Source organism: Podarcis raffonei, chromosome 6 (assembly GCF_027172205.1).
Source record: "Podarcis raffonei isolate rPodRaf1 chromosome 6, rPodRaf1.pri, whole genome shotgun sequence".
Taxonomy (NCBI): domain Eukaryota; kingdom Metazoa; phylum Chordata; class Lepidosauria; order Squamata; family Lacertidae; genus Podarcis; species Podarcis raffonei.
Window position 1 is genome coordinate 19,800,977 of NC_070607.1, and position 20,287 is coordinate 19,821,263.

Consider the following 20,287-nt stretch of genomic DNA (forward strand, 5'->3'; position numbering starts at 1 on the left):
TCCATAAGAACACACACTCAGAGAATATATTCACTCCTAGTTTGGTCTCAACAGTTTTATTGGGGGAATTCCCATGATTTCAGCAAACCTTAAACACACATGGTTCTGTGAATGTTTAACTTGCATATTTTCATGAGATGTTGGATGTGTTGTGCCCAAGTCTGTTTTGCTCAGGAACTCATAGCGTGCAATTTATTTAGTGCAAACAATGAAAGAATCGCCATCAAGTTGTAGCATGCACTCTGGTCGTCGTTTTATCTCATGCTATATGCTAGAGGACTAAAGAAATATATAACAAATTTTGGGTGAGAAACCATAAAAATGTTCATCTGGGCACTTATAGCCCTCCTTCATTTCAAAGAGACTCGTGCAGGAAAACTTACTGCAGGATTGCACCCTTATTTCTTGCCTCTCCCTACCATGACCACATTGTGGTTGAAAAGCGAGTTATACATACCATAAATGAACAAAGCAATAAAATATTACTGGGCATTGAAACACTTAGCAATGTGGATGTGTGGTGTTAGTTAGTTTAGAGCTGCTCCTTAAACAGAACCTCCATGTCTAGGGGGAATCTACTCCTGACTAACAGATGCAGGGGACAAGAGGGTGTGACTGTTCCTTTCCACACCACCCTTGTAAACTTTCATGGGAGCATTTGGATGGACACTGTTGGATAACGAATGCTGGTCTCAACAGAGCTTTCATAAAATCACAGCATTTCAGCTGGAAGGGACCTTAGAGCTCATCTAGCTCAACCCCTTGCTCAACTGATCTGATCTACAGAACTTTTTGTTATCAAGTATTTGTGCCTAAAAATACACCACTTTATTATGTGGAAGACATGGTCTTTCAAAGGTTATAAAGGAATTCATAAAAGAACATGAATGTCATGTGTATATTGTACTGAAGCAAAATTAGGAGTCCCTCAGCCAAAGCTGTCTTGCTGAAGAATGCCACCTGGCTCCAAAAAAAGGAAGCAATTGTAATGTGTTATATAATGCTTTTGGAGCACTGAAAGTAATCTGTGTACATCAGTCCCAGAGCAAGCATGGCCAGTGGCCAGGGATGATAGGAGCTCTAATTCAGCAACATCTGGAGAGCCAAAAGTTCTCCATGTCTGACATACATAATAATTGCATTGCAGTTATTAAACAGGCCCTGATGCCTGTTTCTTATGCATACAAGAGTTGACAAAATAACAGAATGTTGGGAAGTGGCTAATAATAGTAATAATAATAATAATAATAATAATAATAATAATAATAATAATAGAAGTCTCATTGCTTTTGGTGGGTCCACTCTAAGTATGACTAAGTATGGGGAGTGGGTGGTGCTGTGGTCTAAACCACTGAACCTCTTGGGCTTGCTGATCGGAAGATCAGCGGTTCAAATCTGTGTGATGGGGTGAGCTCCCATTGCTCTTTCCCAGCTTCTGCCAACCTAGCAGTTCGAAAGCATACCAGTGCAAGTAGATAAATAGGCACCACTGTGGTGGGAAGTTAAACGGTGTTACCATGCGCTCTGGTTTCGGTCACGCTGTTCTGTTGTGCCAGAAGTCGTTTAGTCATACTGACCACATGACCTGGAAAGCTTGTCTGTGGACGAACGCCGGCTCCCTCAGCCTGAAGCGAGATGAGCGCCACAACTCCATAGTTGCCTTTGACTGGACTTAACCTTCCAGGGGTTCTTTACCTTTACTTTTTAATCTTAACCCCATTTATCACAGTATAAGCCCCACTGAACTTGGGAGGACTTACAACTTAGAATTGCACAGTAAGTCTGGAACCAATCCACATATATAGAGTTGTCGTCATGAATGTATTCATTTATACAATTCTATTTGTTTATGTGGTGCCAGGTAAGAGATTTGTCCAGGCCTTTTAGGACTTTAAAATGCTGTTGCTTTGAATGCTGGATTTTTACAGCCTGCTGTGATCTGTTTGTACATGGTTTTATTGCATTTTTCTATTTTGTGTGGAAGATGCTCTGGAAGCCGTAGCTGAAGAGCAGCTAACGAATGTTTGAAATAAACAAACGGTGAAGCCTGTGTACATAGCACCTTACAGCGTAAGTCAAAAAGGTGCTTTTCTTGATTTCTTGTATTAAGTGGCTAGGAGCTTCTAATTCAAGTTTGGCTATACAGCAAAAGCAGATGGGGAATAGGTACTTCTGTAGCAAATTTAATTATTTTACATCCACCTTCTTTCCATCATAGAACTCAAGGCAGTGTACCCACAGCTGCCAGGCAATCCACAGTCCTCTCAGAAAATGGGATGTAGGAGCACAGAAAGCTGTCTTGTGCCAAGTCAGGCATTGGTCCATCTAGCTGAAACTGGGACCTTCTGCCTGCAAGATAGATGCTCTGTCACTGAGACCAAATTGGTGCCACCAAGAGATGCTTTCTGGCACCAAGTTGTCAACCTACCAGGGTGAAGGGGAAGCGGAGGAGCAACAAAATTTCTCCCACCTCTTGGTAGAATATTATGTGCGACTAACTTAGCAAGTGGTTAGAAGTACAATCCAGTATGTTGCCTCCAGAAGCAGCCCTAAACATTCGGGTGTCTTGAGGCAACATCCATATTGGCATTCTATGATGCTAAATGTATCTTAATATCCAAAATAATCAGTATTTTGTTGCCCTTTAATGGTATTGCATGGACGCGGGTGGCGCTGTGGGTTAAACCACAGAGCCTAGGCCTTGCTGATCAGAAGGTCGGCAGTTCGAATCCCCACGACAGGGTGAGCTCCCGTTCCTCGGTCCCTCCTCCTGCCAACCTAGCAGTTCAAAAGCACCTCAAAGTGCAAGTAGATAAATAGGTACCACTCCAGCGGGAAGGTAAACGGCGTTTCTGTGCGCTGCTCTGCTTCGCCAGAAGTGGCTTAGTCATGCTGGCCACGTGACCCGGAAGCTGTACGCTGGCTCCCTCGGCCAATAAAGCGAGATGAGCGCCGCAACCCCAGAGTCGGTCACGACTGGACCTAATGGTCAGGGGTCCCTTTACCTAATGGTATCCCAAAATCTGCTGCATGGGGTAGTCTGTTTTATCCTGCTGAACAGTTACCACTGTGGTGGGTGGTCATCTGTAATCACCTCACGTTCCTTGTCACAACATGGTTCTGGTGTCATTATTGCTAGGACCACATTCCCCCCCCCCCTTTTATTGCCACAGTGTAATAAACACTAGGATTGTACTATTAAGACAGCAAAGCTATTACCCATCCTGGCTGCTATTGTAGCCCAGTAGCATCCAGAGGTGATGGTGAGAGACAGACATACAGATTTCCCTATCCCAGAATAACAAAAGCAGAATAATGTAGCATTTGTGTCAAGGAAACGACAGGTTGAGTAGGTAAATTTAGTAGGAAAAAATGTTTGGCCAGATGGACAGACATGCTTTTAGCAAAACTTTTATTTACTTCAGTGTGTTTTCAATGTTGCTCCTAGCAACTGGAAAGATACTAAAAGCTTTCTTCATTGACATGAAGGCAGCAATCCTATGCCTCTGTGTCAAGGAGCAAGTCCGGCTGAACACAGTGAGGCTTACTTCAAAATAAACACACAGAGAGTCAAACTACCTAGGAGAGAAGTGATCTGCTTCCAGCTAAATCTGGCTTGCTCATTTGGTGAAGGAAAAGTTTCTTTGAAAATGTGTTACTAAATAAAAATCTTGGATGGAGTATGTTTAATGATTAAAAAAAAGAGACCCAACTAGGGTAACAATAAACACAGGAAATATACATGAATAAAGTGTTCTGAAAAGTCAAGCCACAAGTCTTTAACGACTATAAATACCACCTAAGCTGGGTCACTATTATTAGCAAAGGTTGAACAAAAGAAGAGGTCCAGAAATAGATACGGTGGCCTGAGTAAGGGATGGTATGAAATGTCTTGTTTAACCTTACGCAGATATTGTTGCCACAGCATAGGAAATGGTTTTTGCTGGCTCATGTATTCTATGGGGATGAAGGATGTTTCCATGTTGTCTGTTTGCCAAGGAAATTCCTTAACAGGCCTGTTTGCTAAACAGAGGAAATATCAGCCTACTGGGGTGTCGCTGGACGCGATGGGAACATCTATCTTCATTCTGTTGCTGGCTGTGATCGGTTTAGGCTGCAGGCTTGTACAGGCAACTCTATATTTATAGTGACAGTGAGCATTTATGTTGCACATCTGAGTGTTCAAAGTCAGTGGTGTAAAATAGAGAAAAATCTCTTCCAAGTATTGTTGCTTTTGGTCCTGTGCGCCTCCTTTAACTACCTCGTCATCCCATTCAGCACCATCTGCTGTCATCCTTCTTCTGTAAAGAAACAAATGTGATGTAAACATCCTCTCTATTTCTGATGTCCAGGCTGTGAGGGCCATAGAATCATAGAATGGTAGAGTTGGAAGGGACCACAAGGGTCATTTAGTCCAGCCACCTGCAAGTAGTTTATATAGCCAAAAAGGCTATATAAACTACACTCAAGAGGAAGGTATTGGTGGCCAAAGCGGTCTCCCTCCTGCAAGGTTTGCGGAAGTACAAATGATCTGGGGTGGGGTGGGGCAGGGAGCCTAAGGGAGGAAGGACTCCTAAAAACAGCTCAGTGAGATTTGAGCATGCTCATTTGTGAGGGAATGCTGATTGACTATTGGCGCAAAAGAAGGAAAACTGCGGAGGAGGGATGGAATGGAAGATGCAACAATCATGAACAGCAGCAGTCCACACCTAATCATTTAGTTGCAGGCCCCACTTGTAATAAGGCGCTGTGGGTTAAACCACAGAGCCTAGGACTTGCCGATCAGAAGGTCGGCGGTTCGAGTCCCCGCCAACGGGGTGAGCTCCCGTTGCTCGGTCCCTGCTCCTGCCAACCTAGCAGTTCAAAAGCACCTCAAAGTGCAAGTAGATAAATAGGTACCATTCCGGCGGGAAGGTAAACGGCGTTTCCGTGCGCTGCTCTGGTTCGCCAGAAGCGGCTTAGTCATGCTAGTCACATGACCCGGAAGCTGTACGCTGGCTCCCTCGGCCAATAAAGCGAGATGAGCGCCACAACCCCAGAGTCGGTCACGACTGGACCTAATGGTCAGGGGTCCCTTTACCTTTATATATATGCCAAATGCCTTTCCCTCCTTCCTGACCAATTGAAGCCCCCCCCCTCCCCACACACTTAGAAGGAACAGATTTTCTAACAGTGTTTGTCACTGACAGCCTAATATAAAATGATGTTTATGCTGCATACGTTTGTATCCAAGTTAGTTATGTATTTGAAGGACACGTTGGATAAGGATGTTTTTTTCTCTCTTGTATTAGCACACATTTACCCATTGGAATATTGTTTCAAACATAAACCTAGCTTCCAATCTATTAAAAAAAAAGAAGATACAGACCATCCCAGCAGGGTGATAAAGTCTTCCTGTGTTCCAATAATAAAGCCTGTCCATTCCGTACCAGCAGTTTCCAGTTCCTTTGTGGCTGGACAGCTTGGGAAGACGAACTCACTCCTAAGTAGCCAACCTGCAGTATCAGTGAGGGAGTCGGAAACAGATGTTCACCAGGCTATACAATTTGTTGTCACTGTCAATATTACGTGGCACTTTTCCCAACGGAAATTGTTTGTGGGTGGAAAAGAATGCAACGGTGGGGGCACGAGGGGGGATCATCTCAAAAAAGGGCTTGTGTTTCTTCTGCTAGGTGTAAAGCTCTTTTTAAGGGGAAATGATTACATGGGAACAGACCTTAATATGCTGTGCACAGGTAGCTTAGGTTTCATTAAAATTTAGCATCTGTTTTGCCAAATTCGCCAATATGTTTGCATATGACTTTCTCTGTTCTCAGAAGTATTGTGAAATATCAGAATATAGCCAGAGTTAAATGTGTTTCAATCCGAATTATTCCAGTTGAAGAGATTTTGAGCATGAGGATAAATCAACTGGATTTTTTTAAAAAATGATTTAACTGTGGCAATGTCATGTCCAGTATTTTCATAACATAAAGTTTGTGTTGTTTTTTAAATACAAATTCCATTTAAATATTTGGCCAGAACAAAATAGCCAATCTTATTCTGAGTATCATGAGTGGTATTAAAGATATGCATACACTTTGCTAAAATGCTTTTAGAGGTTTTTTAAAAATATCTTTTTCCAGAAACTCCCTAATATATTTAGCGATGGAACAGGTGCAGAAAACCACCTAGAAAGCTGACTATACCATTTTAATATTCATAAGTATCATTTAAAAGATTCATAAAATGATCCATGATAAAAGTTCTAGATATAATTCTCATGCAATCATATAATTCTTCTGTAATTTCCTATTATCAAATCATTATGCTTATACATAAGTTAGTTCAACAAAAGTGTTTGGACATTAAGCATTGTGTTTAATTTGAGTTAAATTCAGTTGCCAATCAGATTTTAAAACAAGATTGTATGTAGCTGACTTTGTTTGTTCCCATGAATATAATATCTGTTTGGCTCTTCAACATAATTATGTCTCAGAAATAAACATGAAGCTTAAAGAAGATTTAGGGATAATTACAAAGTTGTAGTCCGAGTAAAATCATTGTTAAGCCACAAAACCAAGAGTTGGATCTATTCCTTTTTTTAAAAAAGGCATTTGTATTTCAGTAATATTTATTTTATGGTTTTAAGGTATCATCAGCCACATAATTAACATTACTTTTTAGAAATGTTTAGTATAGGATGCTTGAAATGCTTTTGTCAAAACACAGAAGAAATTGATCTTCAATATATAAGATTTTTTTTTTAACTGCCACATCATTCCTTTTCAAGGGTTCATTGGGTTTCCAGAAACCTTTATAACATTAGACATCATCTCAAGGCATATTGTTAACAGTAAACGGTAGTTTCATTAAACGATTTCCTTTAGACAGCCAGTTTCCCCGCTTCACTTTGTTTTCATTTGTGGTAAGAACAGAATAAATAAATGCAGTACCTAGACATTGGCAAAATAACTCTGAAAGAGCATGTGAATGTAATCTGGTAAAGATATAACGCCGGCTTCCCTCAAACCACCATTTGCAAATCAGGTTCCAGCTTTGGGAAATATATACAATCTCCTCCTCCTCTCTCCACAGCAAATTTCTGCATCTTACCTGTTCAGCATTAACCAGTATGCAGTTGTACATAGTTAAAGCTAACAAAGTTTTCTCATAACTATAGTCTGAAAATGTACTTCAAACTATGGCTTCAAATTCTGGTTTACAAATGAACCATGGTTAATGTTGGTGTGCAAGTAACTCTAAACCTTGGTTATTGGTGACAAGGGAAGAATTTTCTTTAGGGATGACATAGAAGAATTCATTTCTAAGGCTGACTCCTGATTTGCAAACCATGGGGAGCTGATGTTACATCTGTACCAAATTTGTACAGTTTTTTCAAACTACAGATGCAATCCAGTGAGACTTAATTTGGTTTGAACTGTCTTGCAACCCGTTCCTAAATATTTGTCATTGAGTATCTGCCAGAGACATTCATGTAATATCAATACAACATTGCCATATTATTGTCACGATTCCAGAGTCAGCACTGGGTGGCTCAGTATGATTGTTGTCACACTCAGAACTGCTCTGGGGCAACATTAAGCACTATACTTTAGAATGGGCTAATCGGATTTCAAGTTGGAACCAAACTCAGGTTACCTGTCACAGCTTTTTATACATTTTATTGTGGGCAAGAATTTATTGGACCAGCCAAATAGACAGGAGGAAAACCTCACCTCCCGTCTCACTTCCTGGTTCTTACCCGCCTGCGTGTTATTGGGGGTAGGGAAAAGATCTCTTGCTTTGCTCTGATTTTACAATGCTATTTTCACAGCGATTTGCAGTGTGATTCCAATCATGTCTGCTCAGGATTAAGTCCCAGTGAATTCAGTAGGACTTGCTTTCAGTGGAAAGGGCAACCACTTGCCACTCACTCATTTTTCGCTCCAAAGAATCATAGAATGGTAGAGTTGGAAGGGACCACAAGAGTCATCTAGTCCAGCTCACTGCAATGCAGGGATCATTTGCCTAATGTGGGGCTCAAGACCTCAATCCTGAGATTAAGAGTCTCATGCTCTACTAGTTTGAGCTATCCTGAGTTCAGAGAAGGGGAGATGATTAAAGGTAAAGGGACCCCTGACCATTAGGTCCAGTCGTGGCCGACTCTGGGGTTGGGGCGCTCATCTCGCTTTATTGGCCGAGGGAGCCTGCGTACAGCTTCCAGGTCATGTGGCCAGCATGACTAAGCCGCTTCTGGCGAACCAGAGCAGCACACAGAAACGCCGTTTACCTTCCCGCCGGAGCGGTACCTATTTATCTACTTGCACTTTGATGTGCTTTCGAACTGCTAGGTTGGCAGGAGCAGGGACCGAGCAACGGGAGCTCACCCCGCCGCAGGGATTCGAACCGCCGACCTTCTGATCAGCAAGTCCTAGGCTCTGTGGTTTAACCCACAGCGCCACCCGCGTCCCTAGATGATTACTTCACAGCCAATCAGAATGGGAGGGAGGAGCCCTGCAGATTTTTGGAACAGCTCTGCAAAGGCAGCAGCTCACACATTTTGATTTGTAACTCAGTTTCTGGAAGGGTTAGTGACTTGCATTCATTCATTAAAAAAAAGCAAGCTCAGACTCTGCAATCACATCTCTCATTCATTCATTCATTCATTCATTTAAAAGAAGCTGGGGGAGGAGTGTTACTGTTTTCCCAATGATATTTTCCTGATGTAAATATTCCCCTTCTCCATCTCACCCCACCCCAGAAGAGGCGTAGCCCTACCTTTATGCTGAATGAAGCAGTTGCTTCAGGGGAGCAATTTGGGTGTCATGTAGAGTGCAGCAAATTGTTAGTTATTTAATTTATTGGGTCTGGATTTTATTGTCAGGAAGGGGAAGAAGCATTTGTGGGATTAGGTGCCAAAATAACTGCATGCCTTGGACATTATGTGCCTTAGTAGGAGAGGGGTACCCTTTGTTGCACTGCCTCAGGTGGAACAATGTCTTGGACTTGGTCCTGCCTGGAAGCTGCTATTTGCAGTATTCAGGAAAATATATGGGTACACATACAGCTTCCCTAGCAGGGATAATTTACTCTGAAATAACAACACAGGAAGAAAGAGTCAAGTTCTGTTCCCAATGCTATGGTTCTAAGGGAATCAGGGGAGGGGTGGGTGGGTATATACACATCTATTGATGGGGGGCAAGAATATGAGATCTAATCATGGATGTCCAACATCTCATCTAGTTTGACCCTCACTGTAATGTTCACAGGTGTCTCAGAATAAAGTTGAACAGTTACATTCAGGAATCGTGCTTCATCATCATTCACCGGATTGTAAAGGCAGATAATAATTTATGAAAAGGGGGAAAATTAAATATCCATACCAGACAAGCCATTAAGTCACTGCAGGAGTGAGGGTGGATTGTAATAGGCTTTGTTCTTTCATCTGCACCCAGCAGAGAAATCCTGAATGCACAAAACAGCTGGGACATGTCATGTGTACAACTTGAGCTGATGAATTGAAATAATAAATTCATTCTAATTAAGGTTTGGTTCTTTCCAATTGACTATTTCCTGTAGTTGAAAGCCACAGCTTTATACGCTATGCGTTTTCAAACCAGGATTGTAGTGTATATTACATTTTTTTATTGTACAAATATATTTGTCAGCAAATTTGTTTCTCAATGTCTACCGCCCTGTGATCTTTGGGAAAATGATAGCTTTAAATTATTGTAAATTAGAGTTTCTTCCTATCCATTGCAGTTATTTTCTGTTTTCAGAGTGGGGATGACACAACAAAATAACATTCTGAATTGCATTTCTACACCAATTTACTCTTTATTATATTAGTTCTCCATATGAAAGCAGTTGTTGCAACATTTTTGAAAAAAATTCTGCCCTACTCTGCAAACATGTAGTTTTGAAATGGAAGGTAGAAGCAAACAAAGTTTGTTTAGGCAAACATTTTATATTTCCTTAAAAATGGGGTATGGGCAAACTCTGTCCATCATAAGTGTTTTAATTATTTAGGATGAGTGCCTGAAAAATGAACAGTCCACGAAAATTATGAATATAACACTGAACACAGTTCTAGTTCACAGCTTATTTGCTTAAATACCGTATTTTTCCATCTATAAGACAACCCCTATTTTGGGGGACTCAGATTTAAGAAAATGGGGGGAGATATATCCGTGTATAAGATTGCTCCCCCCCCCAATTTTTGACATTATTTTTTAGGGGGAAACCTAGTCTTCTACATGGAAAAATATGGTAGTCTTTTTTAAACACACACAAACATGCATCAAAATTTGCCCACTGCTGATCTTTGAGATTTCATGCAATCCAACCCTACTTATTTACCAGGGACGTTCCTTGTTCTTTTGATACCTGACTGGAAAATCACTCTTCCAGTTTGGTTGGCATTCTCCTTTTGGGGCAGATGTTAGTCAAGCACCTTATTTTTCGCTCTATAAGACGCACCAGACCACAAGACGCACCTAGTTTTTGGAGGAGGAAAACAAGAAGAAAAATATTCTGAATCCCAGAAGCCAGAACAGCAAGAGGGATCTCTGTGCAGTGAAAGCAGCAATCCCTCTTGCTGTTCTGGCTTCTGGGATAGCTGCGCAGCCTGCATTCGCTCCATAAGACGCACACACATTTCCCCTTACTTTTTAGGAGGGAAAAAGTGAGTCCTATAGAGCAAAAAATACGGTATTTCCAAAATGTTGCTAGTGTCCACTGAAATGCTGTAGAATACTTTGTCATATTTCAGCCCCTCCTCCAGAAGTAAAATTTCTAAATGATGGGAACAGGTACATTTTGACACATGCTGACCCTAGTGCGCATTCATGGAATCGGTGATGAGAAGCTCATGCTCCTCCAGATGTTGTCACACTCATTCCTATCAGCCCCAGGTAGCACAGCCAACGCTCTGGTATTATGGGAGCTGTATTCCAACAACATCTGGAGGACCACATGTTCCCCACCCCTGATGTAAATGCTTGCCCACATGGACCTAAGGTCCCATCCCCATATATTAAATGTTGCTGTTGGTGGTGATGACCTATTGCCCTTATTAGTTGCTTTTAACAAGAAGTAATCCAAAGTGACTTATGAAAAATAGGACATATATTAAAACCAGCGTAAAAGCTAAAAACACACTTGTATTTATATAAAAGCAAGACTAACACTTCCCACTCACCGAAGGAGGCCACAGATAATTTAAGGCCCCAAGGCTGGGTGGAAAAGAAACATTTCTGCCTGGCCTTGACAGTGATGTTACCAAGCATGTCTCCCTGGGAGAGCATTCCATAAGTGGGGAGCCACTACTGAGAAGGCCCATTCTCACATTGCTGAACTTGCATGAGTTGCAGCTGTTATTAAACAAAGGCAATGTACAGCAGATGAACAAGAGCCCGTGTCTAACACAGTAGCATGTGGGTGGGTGCCTCAGGCCAGTGTGGTGTAGTGGGTAAGAGCGGTGGACTCATAATCTGGTGAACCAGGTTCGCTTCCCCGCTCCTCCACATGCAGCTGCTGGGTGACCTTCGGCTATTCACACTTCTCTGAAGTCTCTCAGCCTCACACACCTCACAGAGTGTTTGTTGTGGGGGAGGAAGGGAAAAGGAGATTGTTAGCTGCTTTGAGACTCCTTCAGGGGAGTGAAAGGAGGGATATCAAGTAAAACTCTTCCTGGTGAGGCTCGGTGTAAGAATAGGAGTGTGTTAACAAAGTAGACAAGATTTTCACCTGTGAGATGTTTCTAGATAAAAGATTGAAATGGGAGTGGGGGGAATTTAAAACTATTTGTACTATTGTTCCTCTTTGTACATAAGATAAAAAAAAGGTTACAATGAAGTTGCCCCCTCCCTGTTTAAGTGTAAAATATTATATGTTGAGAAACAGACTTCCTAGCTGTATTGATTGAGCGGGTGGGAGGCTTTAGAAAAGGGGAAATTTTCAGTTCTTCTCTAGTATCGCTTTGTAACCCCTCAAGTTAGCCACAGAGCCCTGAGTCTCCTCTTTTGATCTCTGGCGATATTTTTCTCTGTTATGTCATAGAGGTCACCTGGCTCATGTGTGACAAACTGCCTGCATAAGTCACAGTGCCAGTGGCAGAGATTTGTAACCATGTCCCTGGTCCATTGCCTTTGAATTATTTCGCAGGCCCTCTGCTTTACATTTGCACTCTGTCGGAAGATGAACAAGGGAAGGGAGTAAAATCAAGGGCAGGGTCTCATCCTGAAGGACAAGGGGAAACAGGTGGAAGGTTAATGGCCCTGGAGCGTATCCACAAGCCTCTCAGGCTTGATATATGGGCCTCGGGCCTAAAACAGGCATTGGCTTTCAAAGATATATTATTTCATTTGAGGAGAGACATTCTGGAGATCCTGCATTTGTCTGCTGATAGATGATCCTCTGTCCACAATTGGTTATGGCGTGTGAGTTTTCCTTGGGCCTGCTCCCGTACATAAAATTTTTGCTGAGCTCTCCAACCTTTCACATGCCTTTAAGAATGGGACGCGTGCGGGTCTTCTGGCAGGCTGCAGGCTGGATTTTTGCTGCTGCTATTTTAGTCATTTCTTTTGAACCGCTAAGGCAAGTTTGGGAGGAGGGAGAGAGGGATGAAAGGCACTTCTGTTCATTCATACATAACTTGATAAGGGGCGGCCTTGCAAAAGGAAAACAGAAACAATGTTAGGAATCAATTGTGTGTGTGTGTGTTTGTGTGTGTGTGTGTGCAAGGGGGGAAAGGAATCTTAATAAAAGGCTTTATAGTGACCATAGCCTACATAACGATGCACATAGCAAAGTAACATTTTGGAGTTGTTAAGAACCTCCTACAGATTTGACAAATACTATCACTGTTGTATGGGATTTTATTGTTACTCTTACTTTGATATGTGGCTGTTCAGAACGGAATAAAAAGAATCCTGATGCACAAACTGGTTAACAGAAAATGCCCCCCCCTTTTTTTGAGCCTACGGAAACTTAAATCCTGTATGTGTACATTTGAAAATAAATCTCCCTGGTTTCAGTGGAACTCAGTTCTTTGTTTTTATCTGTGCTTTATCTGATGCAAACCCACAGTAATTTTATTTGCCACTGTGGCAGCATTTAAATATGCCTCCCTGCAACGCCCTCTTTCATTTCCCCCCTTCTAATTCTACTCCCCAATGGACAGATATTTAATATTTCTACATTTTTGTTGGTCTAAATAAGTAAATAATAGTACGCAGTACCAGCACCTTTTTATCTAGAAGAAAAGCTCTGGTTAGCACCATTGAGATGAGTGGGGATCACTTAACAAGGAACTGTGATTCAAGCGCTCATACCTGAACACAATTGAGAGTACAATTGCAAATCATTTGCACCTTGTTTTATCCATTTCTATCATCCCCTGAACAGGATTTTCCCAGGGCTACTTTTGAGATGGGGATGTAAAATGAAGCACGGACATTTGCACAGCCTCCAGGCACTGAACACACATCTTTTCAATAATTCTTACAGTAACCTCTCTTAGATGGGAAGAGAGCATATAGCTCAGTGGCAGAGCACATGCTTCACATGCAGAAAGACCCATATTCAACTTTAAAATGTGCAGTTCAAGAGATCTTAAGTTGGTAGCCCAGGAAAGACCCTTCTCTGAAACCCTCATGGCCAATATGAAATAATATTTGGCTGGATGGACCCAATGGTGTGGTTGTATGTTTCTTGGCAATGCATTCATTTCTGAGCTGGGCCAGAACCAGGAGCTTCCACTCATAAGTTACTATGGAACTATTTTTACAGGCTAGCTGGATTGCCTCATCTTCATAAGACGCTCCTTTATCACACAGTGTCCTCCTTTCTGGGCCAGTATTCCATCTGCAGGACAAAAAGCTACAAGAATAGACTTGGGTTCAGCACTAGAAGAAATGTGCGTATCAGAGGAATTCCACAATGAAATGCAATACCAAGGCTAATTGAGGGATCTCCTGTGGTTTTCAAAAGGTGGTTGGGGGTGTTTTCAGCCTATGCAGAGTGGTGGTGCATTAGATGATCTGCTACTCTCCTTCCAACAGCATAGCCAATGTAGGCCCATTAATCCAAGGTGTGATATTGACATAGGGACCTTGATCATATTTTTAACAGGCCAGTTACGTTCCTCATGTAGTAGACACTTAGTAGAAGATGATACTCTCCTGCCCTTTCCAGTGCACTCCATGTAGACACCAAGTCACATATGCATGATTTGCCCTCCTTTTTTGAGATTAAAGAATCCCCTGTATCTGATATTTGCCCATGGCATGTTGAGTGTTTGCCTCATATTTATGTACATGGTTGAAGGGACAGAGGGCTGTTTGCTTTGCTTATCTACTATTCAAAGAAGAGCACTGGTACTTTTATCTGGGTTACACTGTGCCGTTTCCTTTTGAACTTGCAATGTAAGCCATATTAGAAGTGGCAATAGCTTGCGCAGATACATCCTGTAGGTCTGGGACACGCTTACACTCATCTTTTGTGTGTGTGAATCTACAGGCCAGTGCAGAATCGTTGCATTGCCCATACAGCGCCATATTTCACAGCTTTGTGCTAGTCCAGCAAACTGTATGTCCGACTAATGTGCTCCTTTGCTGGGATTGAGCTGTGAATGAGCATGCTTATATCACTCCTGTGCACAGATGGGGAATCTGTGATAAAAAAGTCCCACCAAAACCCCAAATATGCACATAGAAGACCGTGTGAGCCTATGAATCCCACCCACTTTTACCTTAACTGTATCTCCCTCTCTTTATCATTTCCCTGCTTTTCTGTTTTTGTCAGTCATTCTCAATTTCTTCCCACATAGCTGTGCACATATTATAAATCTGTGTACACTGAGCATGTATAGAGGAGGGAGAAGGATTGTGCACTCTTTGTGCACATCCTCAGCATAACATCTGCAAAAAGCTACACGTAAACAGAGATTACATGGTTGTTTCTCTTTTGCCCCCCCCCCAATGCCAAAGGTTATAGTGCCCCCGGTGCCACTCGCCTAAAGGTCATCATGACCCAGTTGTAGGCCACAGATCTCCATGTGCAGATCAGCTTTATCTAGTGTACTGCCAGATCATGACTATTTTGCTTACTACTTTCAGGAACAAGCTGTTAACAGAGTATGTTTACTGATAAGTCTTTCAGCTGCTGAGACCTACTCCTGCTTCCCTTACTGACAGGAAACGTGTTTTGAGTGCAAAGGCTGCAGAGTGTAGTGGGTTATATAAGAACTTATTTGACTTACTTGCAGGACATGGCTGTTGACTGTCTGTGACAAATAAGATTTGTCACAGACATTTTAAAAGCCCAAACAGGCAAATTTTGATTCTTAATAGAGTACTCTGACTGAAATAAAACTAATTCATCCTGGTCACATATTCAACAGGTCTCTGTAGGTGTCATTACTTTGTGCAGTAAGGACTCCAACACCAGGGAAGTCCCAGTTTCAGTCTAATATATAGATCAAAATGTTGGTGTTGCTGATGTTCTGCTGTTCATAGGTTCCTGTAGATAGCAAAGTTGATCCATCTGTTGTTAACTTAGTTATGTACATTGACTTGCAGAGAACTTGAGTTAACCAGTCAGCTAAGCTCTTGCAAAGCTTCTACTGTATTTCTTACCTTGCCAATGATATGTGGAATGTGTGTAGGAAATGTCAGGGAACACTTAGTATTTTTGATAAATGATCAGAGCAGGAGAAAACTACAAACTAGTAGATGAGATCCAGATGTCATAAGGAAGCAGATGAGCCCTTATGGTGGGAGTCTAGCACAGTGAGTTCACTGCACATACAGAGATGAATGTTAGCATAAATTGTTGGAGAATCACAATATTAGTTCGGAGGTAATTTAGCTAAAATATGTGAATTTTTGTAATCCTGAAGGCATGAATGAGGAGAGCATCTCACAGACAGCACTTCTGTGGCCCAATTTGTAAGCATAAACTTCCCTCACTGTCTTTGGCAAATCCTTTTGCATCCCCTTCTCATGTTTTTGGCCTTTTGATCTTCCTTCCTTTCTCCCCTGCCTTTGCACAACTTCCTCCACTGCTGAATCTTAAAATTGTAAGCTCCTTAAGGACAGTGGCCTCTCTCTTTTGGCTTATGGTGCTCTATACAGAACTTGAATGGATGTAAAGGGCATGAATGGATGCTGTGGTGGAGCATCTATAGTTTCAGATCTCTGAATGATTGGGGGGACCTTCCAGAGGAGGCAGTTGGTTCAGATGCATATTTTTGGGGTGGACCTTTGGAGGAAGAGATACATGATGAGATAAATGGATTAGTTGATGCTGGTGACATTAATAAATCATTATTTAGTGTTAACTGTTGTACTGCATATTTTAGGGTATATCTTATTTTGATGTATTCTTTACATCTTTCTTGTCTTTGCTGTAAACCCCCCTGTGACTTTTGCATAGGCTGCATATAAATTATCAAAATAAGTAAAGAATCTTGCTCCTTCCCCTCCTACAAACACCTCACCTAGGCTGAGTTTTGCATTCTCTGCCAACCTAACACACAATATCCACCCAGTCTTACTGGTTTTCCAGTACTGCATAAGCACCTTTCACACACAAGTAGCAACTGGGCTAATTCCAGGTAATCCAAACAGCAAATTAACTGGGGCAGTGACAAAACAAGCCAACTTTTACCTATGGGTTATGAAGGTGGCTTGCTTAAACTAACCACAGTTAGTGTAAAGAAAAGGTGGCTAATCTGCCCTCGAGATGCTCTTAGCCTACAAATCCTAGCTGGGGCTGGTGGGAGCTGGACTCACATCCAAACTGAGTTTGGATGCAATGGCAGATCAAGTTTAAGTAAACTGTGCGGCCAGGAGGGAAAGGGACTAAACGTCAGGAAGAACTTTCTGACAGTAAGAGCTGTTTGACAGTGAAACAGACTCCTATGAGAGGTGGTGAACTCTGTTTCTTCAGAGGTTTTTAAGCAGAGGCTGGATGACAATGACCTAGTTGAGAATCCTATATGGCAAGGGGATGGACTAAATAATCGTCAGGCCCCCTTCCAATTCCACAATGCCACAATTCTGTGATTCTATGACTCACTTGGGCTCATTTCAAGTCATATGTCACCATGGTTTAATACAGATGTGGGGAGCTGCTTTCTGGGGCTGATGGTAATTGTACCTGAGCAACATCTGGAGGGCCAAAGGTTCCGCACCCATAGCTTAGCATGATATGTGAACTTGGCCTAGAAAATCTGAATGGGAAATAGATGCCTCTTGACTCCATTGCATACACATGCCATGGCATGAGTATGAATAGAAAATTCCAATGCCTAGCTTACAATTCATTCTTCCCATAACATCTTGTCCCGCTAGCAAATGTTGCTGAGAACATTTGCAGCTCTTCTATAATAAATACAATCAAATCCCCTGCAAGGAAAGCTATCTGATACTCTTTATTATTTTTAAAACAAGTAAACCAAAATGGTCAGTTGACTGACACACATCACTTCCAAAGCCAAACATGTCCCCGTGTTCCACCATCAAACACTGGATTGTATGCAGCTTTGCCAGTTCATCGCTGTAGCACCTAACCAGCAACACAGCAAGCTCCAGTGTGGGGAGGTGCCCTTTGTATTCCCTGGACGTATTTGTGTTTGTTTTGTTCTACACTGGTTGTTAAGAGATACTAAAGCTTGAGATAAGTTGAGGCCGAAGCTGCAATAAACTTCAAAGAGATATATTGCCACATACAATTTTACGTATCTTTTTTAGGGTCCACTCCTCTTTCTGCTACAGTCATTGGGAAAAACACTCTTGGTCTGCTCGGTAGGAGCAGAGTGCTGCTATCATGCCTTTCCCTCTGCCTCTCCGTAGCTAATATACAGTTGTAAAAACAAACGAGTCTCCATTCCTGTGGAATTCTGCTGAGTTTAGGTTAGACAAGCAGGCTAAAGACTTGAGAGACATCTTTAGAGCCGACAACAGCAGCGGCAAGGAAATCCGAGGGCTTGTTAAACAGGAAGATTTAGCATCCGAAATTCTATAGAGAGAACCGAACAGAGGGTGTTAGAGATCGGGAATATCTGCTTTTCTACTTGTTGCTTTGATAATGGATAAAAGGCTGTCATGAAGTATAAGTTACCAGCTGGGAGTGGGTAGTATAATCTCAGTAGAAAGGCTGTTCTCTCAGTACTATAAAAAAATCTTTTATATCATTCTTACCTATTGTGAAGAATACAAAGGAGTTGTTTATATCACAGACATCCTCCCTAATGGGGAGGGAGCCGTCATCCCATATAGGAAGCCTTACAGGTTGCTTTCAATTAATTTTTCATTGACCCCGCTCTGCTCTTTGACCAAGCGCTCATCCGAATGAAGATTCCCATAATTCCAAGGCATTAGATGAAACACGCTGCAACCTTATGATGGATTGGTGGGGCCTGATTTAAACCGAACGACAAATGGGGATACTGTTTAAGGAAACAATGGATATATGTGCATCTGTTTGCTTGTTTTCTTTAAGATGTTCTTTACCCACAAATAACTTCAAGGTGACTCATGACAAAACCATTAAAAATGCAATTAAATACAATGACAAACAGCAATCAAACAGGAGGTAAAAGAATCCTAAGCCAATAAAACCAGAAAAAAATGTGAGACTCCCACGCCAATCCCATTAAAGCTTAAGAGAACATGAATTTTTAAATTTATTTGGGTAGTTTTACATTTATATTCCACCTTTCCTCAAAGGAGCTCAAGGTGGTATACATAACTATCCTCCTCCCCATTTTATCCTCACAACTTTGTGAGGTAGGTTAGGTTAAGAGACAGTGACTGGCCAAGATCACCCAGTGAGCTTCATAGCTGATTGGGGATTTGAACTCTGATCTCCCTAGGGCTTAATCCAACACTCTAACCACTGGCTCCATCACTGATGGATGTTGCCTGGTGTCTAAAAGACTACAGGGCTGGTACCAGGCAGACATAACAGACTGGGGAGTTAATCATTTGGGAGCCATCATGGAAAAAGCCTCCCTCCAGTAGCTACCTAACTTCCATATACAGGAACACCTGGAGAAGGTCCTCTGACATAGCTGTCAACTTTTCCCTTTTCTTGCGAGGAATCCTATTTGGAATAAGGGAATTTCCCTTAAAAAAAGGAAAACGTTGACAGCTATGCCTCTGAATAAGATCTTAATTGGCAGGGAGACATGGGAGAAGGTGGCCCATGAAGTACCCTGGCTGTTTAAGGTTTGAAGGTTAAAACCAGCAGTTTGAATTGGGCCTGGAGGCACACTCGGAACCAGCAAATATCTTTTAATAGTGGTGTGATGTGGCCGCAATGGTAGGTCCCATCTGATAGGCTGGCCATCATGTTCTGCATCAGCTGAAACTTCTAGGTAGTTTCCTAAGGCAGCCCCACATATGGTAGTCTAACCTAGCAGTTACTAAAGGATGAACATCAGTGGCCATACTATCCCTCTCCAATCAAAGTTGATGATAGCTGCTATACCTTTCTGAAGCTGCCTTCACATCCTGTGGCAATTATGGATCTGAGAGCTTTCCAAGTGGCATACGTTCTCCTTAAACTGGAATACAACACCACTCATATTAGATTAAATACTATTTTATTGGTTAAGTTAGGTATCAACTATCACATATCCAGTGCAATACAGTGGTTAAGAGTGTTGAATCTAGCTGAGGAAAACCCAGATTCAAATTCTTGCTTATCTGTGACACTTTCTGCCATTTCACACTTTCTGTGATAATCATTTTTAATGAACATGTTTAATGCTGCAGCAAACCTATGTAGGAGAGACACATTCCTTGTTCATCCTTAGGTGTACTCTCACAAACAGCCATTTGTGTCCAGACCATGCTGCTTAAGAAAGCAGAAAGGAACTCACATGGCTGAATGCTCTTCCCTGCAGAAGTTCCCTTCATATAGAAAACTAGGTGTCAGAGACAAGGATTTTAGCCTGACCTGCTCCCTTATATGCTAGCTTTCTCTGTGTAGGAATCTTCTCTCGCTCAGCCTCACATGCTATCATATGAGCCCTCAGCCTGATGTGATGATTACGGTAGAGACAGGAATACTGATCTCATCTGCTGCTTGCAATAACTAAGTCACAGTAAACATGTATTGGGGATCCATGCTTGGCTGTGGCTGATAGGGACTATAGTATTCCTATCTAGCTTAATTGTATATTTGAGGAAGTGCATCTCCTTATCACTTTACATGCTGCTACACCAAAGACTGAGCAAAAACCCACACAATGTACCCACAACAAACACAATTGATGTGTAAAATATATATCAGC

At 41.9% G+C, this 20,287-nt stretch overlaps 1 protein-coding gene and 1 long non-coding RNA gene across 9 annotated transcripts in view; one reads left to right on the plus strand and one right to left on the minus strand.

The window, feature by feature from the left end:
* NR5A2 (nuclear receptor subfamily 5 group A member 2) overlaps positions 1-20,287 on the plus strand; it is a 113,280-nt gene that overhangs the window by 34,400 nt on the left and 58,593 nt on the right. The window lies entirely within an intron of this gene.
* The window catches only part of LOC128415392 (uncharacterized), a 126,795-nt gene continuing 110,770 nt past the window's right edge, over positions 4,263-20,287 (minus strand). For 3 of the 5 annotated variants that reach the window (XR_008330933.1, XR_008330932.1, XR_008330930.1), the window contains exons 3-4: positions 5,365-5,495; positions 4,263-4,298 (exon numbers count right to left, since the gene is read on the minus strand). This is a non-coding gene — a long non-coding RNA (uncharacterized LOC128415392). Of the gene's footprint in view, positions 4,299-5,364; positions 5,496-18,188; positions 18,407-19,479; positions 19,556-20,287 lie in introns of all 5 variants that reach the window. The other 2 variants (XR_008330934.1, XR_008330931.1) reach the window with 2 other exon arrangements.